Source organism: Rattus norvegicus, chromosome 6 (genome assembly GCF_021556685.1).
Source record: "Rattus norvegicus strain SHRSP/BbbUtx chromosome 6, alternate assembly SHRSP_T2T, whole genome shotgun sequence".
NCBI lineage: Eukaryota > Metazoa > Chordata > Mammalia > Rodentia > Muridae > Rattus > Rattus norvegicus.
This window is the reverse complement of record NC_141539.1, coordinates 22824253-22833059: the sequence shown is the minus strand read 5'-3', so window position 1 is coordinate 22833059 and position 8807 is coordinate 22824253. Positions and strand designations below refer to the sequence as shown.

General features: G+C 44.5%; 1 protein-coding gene across 1 annotated transcript in view; it reads left to right on the top strand.

Annotated features, from left to right (window-relative positions):
* Positions 1-4752: 4752 nt before the first annotated feature.
* The window catches only part of Vit (vitrin), a 118868-nt gene continuing 114813 nt past the window's right edge, over positions 4753-8807 (top strand). The window contains 1 exon segment of the mRNA NM_001431887.1: positions 4753-4938. The gene's annotated coding sequence lies outside the window, so the exon portion shown is untranslated.

Here is an 8807-nt window from a genome sequence, read left to right as displayed (position 1 = left end):
CCTAGTGTTTCAGAGACATGACATGCAACTCCAAAACAATGACAAGGAGCTGAGGGATGTAGAAATGCCATTAATCTGACAGAAGACAGAAAATTCGCCAACAAAGACAAAAGGAAATAGACGGCACAAGGAAGGTGCATGGATAACACCAGCCATGTCAGTAATCACAATAAATGTAAATAGACTAATTGTTAAATGCCAAGAAAGCCTAGAAATTTAAAATAATTTTCACTGAATGCCGTTGGCAAGGTGTCTATCTGATGAGCACAAGGAAGAAGAGAGGAGAGGAGTGAATGGTGTGGGAGTCCTGATCCTGATTCTTCCTCTCTCCTCAACACTCATTCGCACTTTTGCCAAAGCACCCCCTCACCCACCACCACCAGTGCTGGGATAGAACCCAGGCCTTAGAAGACACTAGTTAAGTGCTCTAACACTGAGAAGCAGCCCCAGCCTTTGTCACTTGTTCTCAGGATGGAATTTTATTTATCTGAAAGAATGGACCAGGCCCATCAGTTCTAAGAAACGTCCCCTTGTACCTACTACCCTCTCTCAGCCTTACGGTTGCTACAGGAGATCTTCTCTGGTGTATGCTGTCCCCATAGTGGGAGGGGAGACTCTATAGCAGATATTCCCAGGTGGCCTGAGGCCTACAGAGACAAAATGCCCAGCAGAGTAGAGCACAGCTTACGTCAGCAGAGCCCCTGCTAGCCATGTTCTGTGAACCAGTCTTTTGGTTTAGACTTCAATGTGCTTACTGGGCATAATGGGGAGCTCCAAGGCCTATAATCTCCTGTTCACCACTGTGAGCCCTGGCTTTGCACAAGGTGCTTTCATGCTCTGCAAACCTGCCTGATCAGCAGTGCCGCACGGCGCTAGGATGCCCAGGCTACTCTCCAGTTCCCGGGATCGGCCGGTAGGCCTTTAAGCTCTGTCATGCCAGCGTCGTCACAGCGACTTATCTGGATTTATTTATTTTTTTGTCTGTTTATCCTAGATTATTGTGAGTATTGACCAGCATTTACAGTTGGTCCAACTCACTGGCTTCCGGGCAGCGTTTGAGAGTAGTTTCAACATTCGCTTTTGTGGTTGGCATTAATGACCCAAGGAAGACGATGCATTCAAGCGCCCAATCATCTTCTTTCCTTCCCCGGGTTTGCCTTTCGCTAATTAGCAGCTCCTGTTTAGCATTTAATCCGTTTTTCCTTTAGCCCGCTCCTATCCTCCTTCTTACGTTTTACATTGCTCGGAAAAAATTCTCCTCTGCTCTGTTCTCTCCCTGCCTGTATGCTGCCCCTGCTCGCTGTTTGGCTCCTTCTGCTCTTAGAAAGGTCCATTTTTCTCACAATAACCTCTTCGCTTCTGACAACAGTGGGGATATCTATTGCACAGAGGCTAATTGGGTTGGTGGATTTTCCATGGGCGTTGGTGCCACAAAGGTGTGTGCACACCACTGTTCAATAGCCTCTGGGACGCCGAACTAGTATCAGATCCCTGCAGTGGGTTCCGGCCTCCAAAGGGAGGGTCTCGAAGCTGTTACACGGGAGTTCAAGGCAAATCATATTTCTATGAAAAATTGATGTAGCATCGAAACACACTAAAAGCCCGGGATATTACAGTGCATTTGTGTTATGAAGGTATAACTCTCGTGTCTTATACCTGCACACAGTAAAAGTATCTGGCGTGTCGAAAGAGGCTGCCTCATTACACAGACTCTTAAATTGCCAGCCTGCATTTTTAAAAGTCACATAAAAGAATGGATGTGTAATGTAACATTTGCAATGGTCGCTTCACACGCTATGGAGCAAAAACAGGGGAAAAATGAGGCGGTATTTTAGAGAACCATAAGTTCATTGCTTATGACAATAATAAAAAGTTTTAACAGAGAATGTTCTAAAAGAGATTAGAAGGTTGTTCGTGCGCGAGTACGTGCGTACGTGTGTGCGTGCACGTGTGCTAAATACAATAGAGTAGGGTACCAAGCTTGTGTGTAGTGACAAACTATTCAGGAAAGAGCAAGTGCTTTCAAGCAATCAAGGGTGATTGACAAGCAGTACAGAACCTCGGGGAAGCTGTGTTGCAGTTTTCCTTTCTGTCCCTTCTTTCTCTCCTTGCAGAAGACCTAGACTTGAACTCGCTTTGAAGCTGAAAACGACCTTGAATATCTAGTCCTCTTGCCTCCTCATCCCAAATGCTGGCACTGCAGACACGTGTCACCATGCCCAGCTTCTGCAGTGCCGGGGACGGAACCCCGGACCTTCTGTACAGAGAAGTGAGCCCAGGAAGGAAAATTGTGACATACAGTTAGGATCTGTGCTACTTATCAACCACTCCTGGTTGTTTGAAGAGTCCTAGAGCCTCGTATGAACCAGCAGTGCTGAGAATGAAGTCTATTTCCTGTTCCTGGCTGTGAGCATGTAGGTGAACAAAACAGATAAAACTTTCTTCGTTCCAGAGCCTATGTTTAATCTTCGTAGGTATTCAGTACCTTCGTGCATATTCAATAGAAACAAAGTCAAGAGGAAATGTTGCTAAAGGCCAATAGATGCTATTTAAAAAATAAGGCTGAGGAGAGGAAAAGGCACTGTTCAGGGTGGGGTGACTATTTAGTAGGGCAGATAGGACAGTCCTCACTCAGCTGGCATTTGAGCAAAGTTAGGAAGAACGTGGGTGTGAACACCAGGAAAGGCTCCCAACTGTGGGACCCTTGGTGCCATGTGAGCTCTAGGTCTTTGCTTCGGCTGTTGTATCTTTCTCTCGTCCTCTACGTCTCTCACCTTTGGCTCCTGAGTTCTCTGTGTGGGGAGTTCACTGGGCTGTGCTCCAGAGAAGCTTGGTGGTTGGTGGACATACAGGTGTTCAATCTCGTGCTTCTAGATTCCATCCCAGAGCATCCGTAGTTACCTGCCACCAACAGCCCAAAAGGGACCTAGCTCGTCTGCCTTGGACTCTAGATTCCTTCCCCACCCCCCACCCCCACTTCTGCCAATATTATTAAAACCAAACAATGTTTCATTACTTTTTAAAGGAGTTACTTCCTTTCGCTGAGTAATTTTTATCCAGCGAAACTGTATTAGACACATTTCGTTATTACAAAACTGTTGTCATTTTTAGGTCACATCCCCAACACTGGGCAGGCGTCTCTTCTAGTTCCAAAAATCTCCTCACCCCAAACATCATGGCTTTGCATTACCTTTGAACAGTCTCTGAATGCTTTTTAGTTATATTTTATTAGTCCTTTATTCACCATAAGAATTTAAATTTAAATTGAAGTAGCAAAAGACACAATAGGAAGCACTAAAACAGTCCCTTTGATTTGTAGTCAGGGAGCCTTAAATAGGGATCTGAGGTCCTGTCCCTACACTTGAAGGACCTTGGGGAAAGTTTAACACTCTCCAGGGCCGAGTTCCCTTATTGTAAAGTGAAAGCTAACAGTATCGACCGTTGTAGAGTCTTCTAAGTATTAAGTAACTTGTTACACGGAAGTAATAAGCATCACTCCCAAGAAAGGTGCCGGAAAAGCTACAGTTCCAGCATTCTTGTCAGTTCCATCTCATTATCGTTCAGACAAAACGGCCCTAACAGGAGCAGCAGGACCGATGACCTTCCGAGCGGAGGCATCGTCCCGTCTGTCTCCTGTGGACCTGGCACCAGGATTTGTTGAGAGAAGAAACAAGATCAAAAGTAATTTTGGTGCACATCTAGAAAGGAAAAAGGAAGGGTAAATAGCACGACGGCCGGAGTCTTAGTAAAAAGAGCCATCCCAGTGCCAGCAGATGAGGACACGGAAAAGTCACAGCGGAAGGAAGAAAGTTCTCCTCGCCAGCTGCGTGAGTGCACGTTCCCCAGCAGGAGGGGAAATGGCTCCTTGCTACTCTGCCCAGCTGGCAAAAGGATGCCCCGCCACACGGAGAGACAGTGCAGCCTGGAGTACTGTCCCATGGACTCTTTTATTTTACTTTGTGGTCAGATTTTTTTTTTCATGCTGACATATTCTTATGTATGTTTTGGGCCCAAATCTCTTTGGCTTAGTGGATGTCACTAATGTCTAAGTAACTGAAATGGGCATTTTCTCCCCGATGGTGGGAGATACCCAAGAGGAGAGTTTTCTGTGAACCATGAGTCAGAGTCCGTTTCCCACTATTATTATCGCGTGTCCTGTTACCGGCAGCCTACACCTCAATTATTTCATGCAGTTTGCCCAAGAAGCAAGGATGGAAACGAAGCAAAACAAAGCAGTAGCATCCAGAAAAAAATATGTGTTCTCAGTGCAAAGGGTGAGAATCCGGTAGTAAGCTTAGCAGTGTGTGTGTGTGTGTGTGTGTGTGTGTGTGTGTGTGTGTGTGTGTGTGTGTCTTCATACAGTTCTGTTCCTTAGTGCTCAAAAAGAAAGAAAGGAAGAAAGGAGGAAAGAAAGAAAGAGAAAGAAAGAAAAAAAACCAACTGCCCCTTCTTGGATAGGTTTTTAAAGCAAACTTTTAAAGAAATAAAAGTTCTTGTTTAACAACTCCACTCTACCTCTCAGAATATCTAACTGTAGAACTTGCTTACTGGATGTGTGCTTTGGGCTAGAAAAGAATATTTAGAAATCCTTTCCCAAAAAAAGCAAGTGGGAGTGGAAATTTGAAAGAGGACCGCCTAATTCAGCACTAAGCCCAGTATGAGAGGCGTGTGTGTGTGTGTGTGTGTGTGTGTGTGTGTGTGTGTGTGTGTGTGTGTGTGTGTTACAAAATGAGCCTTCCAAAGGGCTGAGAGGTGGATGGGAATGTTTGCTTAGCTCGCCTGAGAAGAGAAAAGATTCCTCGACCTCCTCTTGCTTCTTCTTTAGAATAATTTGGATGGGATTTGTGATGCAGAAACGCTTAAAGAAAAAAGGATAACCATTCTTTGTGGTGGAAAGTTTAGGGCGGAAAAAAAACCCCACTGCTTTCTTCAAACAAGGTATGTCTGACGAATTACTAAAGGGATACATATATAGTTGCTTTCCATTCAAGCTTATAAGAATATTTAAAAGTTCTTTTCATTGAAAAGCAAGAATAAATGCCTAAGCCAGCCAAAAACTTTTCATTTTACAGAGAGTGATGGGAGAAGTGGGTGCTAGCTGGCATAGTTGTAAACAACCATGTGTGTGTGTTGTAATGCTAAGATTAGGACACATTTTTTTGCTCTGTCACTAAAGCATCTTCATTATGGTTCAAGTTGGAAAATGTGGCGTTTGTATGGCACCTTTAAGCATCTTTACATTTTTCTTTTTAAGTTCAACTTATTTCCGGTAAGGAATACAGTAACAATATAGCCACTGCTTAATGTATGAGAAGCCATGTGAGGAATGGGCACAGCGGTGCTAAAAGAGAAACAATCTGGGGTTGATCTCCCTGTCTCTCTAGTGAGGCAGGTCTCTGTGGAATGTGGCAAGATGTGCAAGCCGTTGGCAGTTTACAATAGCGATGTTTTCTTAGGCTGAATGCTTCTGTTATTGATAAGCCCCAAGAAGGGGCTGGCATTGTTGTCCTGTCCATTGTAGCTCAGCTTTGCACGAGAAGAAAGGACGCACAATCTCTTTTTAAGCACGATTGTGTGGAACCAGTATAAACATGAAGTAAATGCCCGAGGCGCAGGTTAAACAGAGGATCGAGTTGAACAATTACACAGGATCCTTCCCTCCAAACAAGCCACAGCGTCTCTAACCAGCCCCAAATCAAGAGTGGAATTCAAGGTTTTCTTGGAGTTAATTGTAAAAACAGAACCAGGCATTCTTGGCCATGGTGGTTGGCTTTTTTTTTTAAATCGTTTCTGCTAAGAAAATAATATTTTGCCATTATGTTGTGTTGCAATAAATTTGGAAGTTCTGATTGTAAAGTTATGAGGTTGTTTTTCCCCTGGTCTCTTGGAGGATAAAATGCCCTGAAGCAAGACAGGATCAAACACTGTCTATTTTTTCTTTGCTTCTGTCTCTCTGTCTCTGTGTGTGTATGTGTGTGTGTGTGTGTGTGTGTGTGTGTGTGTGTGTGTGTGTGTGTGTGTATGTCTACTGGTAGAAAGCTGGAAGAATTTGTCTTTGTTAAATTTAAATATCTTCTTTTATTAAAAATAGACATTAGACAAGGACTTTTAAGACAACGAGGAATGCATTTTTATTGCAATATGCTAATTTACCAGGCTAGACTTCATTTAAATATACCTTATACCTCACCACTGGAAAGGCTGAACAGGAAATGCCTCAGGAATGCTGGGAACACTCCATATCTCAGCTTAAATCGTGTTTGTGGCTGTCCTTCAGCAGATCTAATTATCTTTCCAGCAAGTTGCCTATCGCATAAAGAATAGCTTCTTTCAGAGAAAGTCCGGCGGATAGTTTGAATAGCGCCGTGAAAGCAGACTTGCGTGTGCTGTCCTCCAATGTAATTCCTGTAAGACATGTGGAACACAGGAAAGCCCTGTGGTCTGACCCACTTGCCAAGCCAGGAGTCTTGACTAACAAGAGCAGCCCTGCTACTGCCTCCGTGTGCTACCTCAGGAAAGACGAGGAACAATTCTTGATTTTTGTCCCCTCCCCCTTTGAAAAATAGAGACAGCAATGCCTGCATCTCCTCCTTCCCAGGGCAGGCACGAGGCTTAATATTGATTGGCAGCCCCAACGGGGATTTGAGAGGTGACGTGTTTCCTATAGGAATGTATTCTATACATCAGAAAAGAATTCTAGTGGAAAGAGTGGGTCTTGTGCTAAATGCTTGCTGTCCCACAGGAAGGTCCTGTTAGCATGTGCCCACATGTGCAGCTTCTTCTCCCCAAGTTCTCCCCAGGTGAGCTAAGGGTTACGGTAGTGAGTGCATGGCAGGAGACAGAGATCGGTCATAAAAGGTCATCAAGTGACCCTAGGAAGCTAATACTTCTGTCTCCATTTCTTCACATGACATATTAAATGAAGAAGGGGGACAAGACGGTCCATTTTATTGTGCAGCTCTCTACATTAAAACAACGAAGTGTCCGGGTTGGGGATTTAGCTCAGTGGTAGAGTGCTTGCCTAGGAAGCACAAGGCCCTGGGTTCGGTCCCCAGCTCCGAAAAAAAGAACCGAAAAAAAAAAAAAACAACAAAAAAAAAATGAAGTGTCAAAGTAGGCTTACAGAAACTGTATTTTTTTTAGTTTTTTATTAGATATATTTCTTTACATACATTTCAAATGTTATTCCCCTTCCTGGTTTCCTGTCCATAAGCCCCCATTCCCTCCTCTCCCCCTCCCAATACGGGTATTCCCCCTATACATCCCCCTTTACTGCCCCCCATATTCCCCTGCACTGGGGGTCCAACCTTGGCAGGACCAAGGGCTTCCCTTCCACTGGTGCCCCAACAAGGCTATTCTCTGCTACATATGCAGTTGGAGCCCTGGGTCAGTCCATGTATAGTCTCAGAAACTGTATTTTAAATATTTGTGTTTAATAAAAATAATGGTGTGTGTGTGTGTGTGTGTGTGTGTGTGTGTGTGTGTGTGTTATGCCAACCTGACACAAGCTAGAGTTAGTTGGGAAGGAACCTCAACTGAGAAGTACACCCCACCAGACTGGACTATGGGCAAAACTGTGGAGAATTTTCTTGATTGTGATTGAAGTGGGAGGACCAAGCCCACCATGGGTGGTGCCATCCCTAGGCAAGTGGTCCCAGATAGTGTAAGAAAGCAGGATGATCAAGTTATGAGGAGCCAGCCAGTAAGTAGTATTCCTTTATGGTCTCTGCTTCAGCTCCTGCCTGAACTTACTCAGTGATGGAGTAGGAATTGAGAGTCATCATCTGTCCCCAGTTGGCTTTTTGGTCATGGTGTTTTATTTATCATGGCAAAAGACTAAAGACTTTGCCTAACTAAGACACTGAAACTTTGAAAATGAAACTCAAAATAATTGTTCTTCACAAGATAGTCAAAGGGTGTGTGTGCACGTGCGTGCGGGCAAGCATTTTCATTGTGTTAATGACTGTAACAAGAAACCCAAGCTTCCACCGTGCCATAGGTCATTATCTTCCACGTTTTTATTAATTGGCTATTTTATTCATTTGCATGTCAAATGCTGTCTCCTTTCCCAGTCTCCCCTTCACAAACTCCCATCCCATCCCCCTCCCCTTTGCCTCTATGGGGGTGCTCTTTCACTCACCCACCCACTCCCACCTCACCCCTCTAACCATCCCCCTATATCGGGGCAACAAGCCTCCACAGGACCTCCTCTCCCACTGATGCCAGATAAGACAATCTTTGCCTACATAGGAAGCTGGAGCTGTGGACCCATCCATGTGTGCTCTTTGGTATCTTTGACCTTTTAAACATTACCACTTTGGGTGGGATAAGTAAATGATTTGTGGGTTCCTGTGGGGTTCTTGTACGTGTTAGAAATCAGTCTCTGCTTCTTCTCTCAGAGGGTTAAACTGGTCCCTCACTCAGCTAAGGATAAATTGAGGAGGCAACTTCTGTGCTGGCTGAGAGAGCTCGCTGCCCCTGCATCAAGACCTGTGGTGGCCAGAAGACAGGGAAATTCCTCACCTTCCAAACCCAGGAGAACAGGAGGGGGAGAACCTACACAGAGAAACTGCTGCTTTACACAGTTGTGGGCAGTACTTGGAGAATGGCAGCTCACAGCTTCCATTCTTACAGAAAGCGCATCAAGAGAGGGATCAGGCAATCACTACAGAGGTTAGAAGTTACTTTTTGATTGTGCTGATTGTTAGGTTCTTCATTAAACACACATATGCACACACACATACACACATACTTGCATGCACATACACGTACACACATATGCATAAACGCATGCACACATACATACA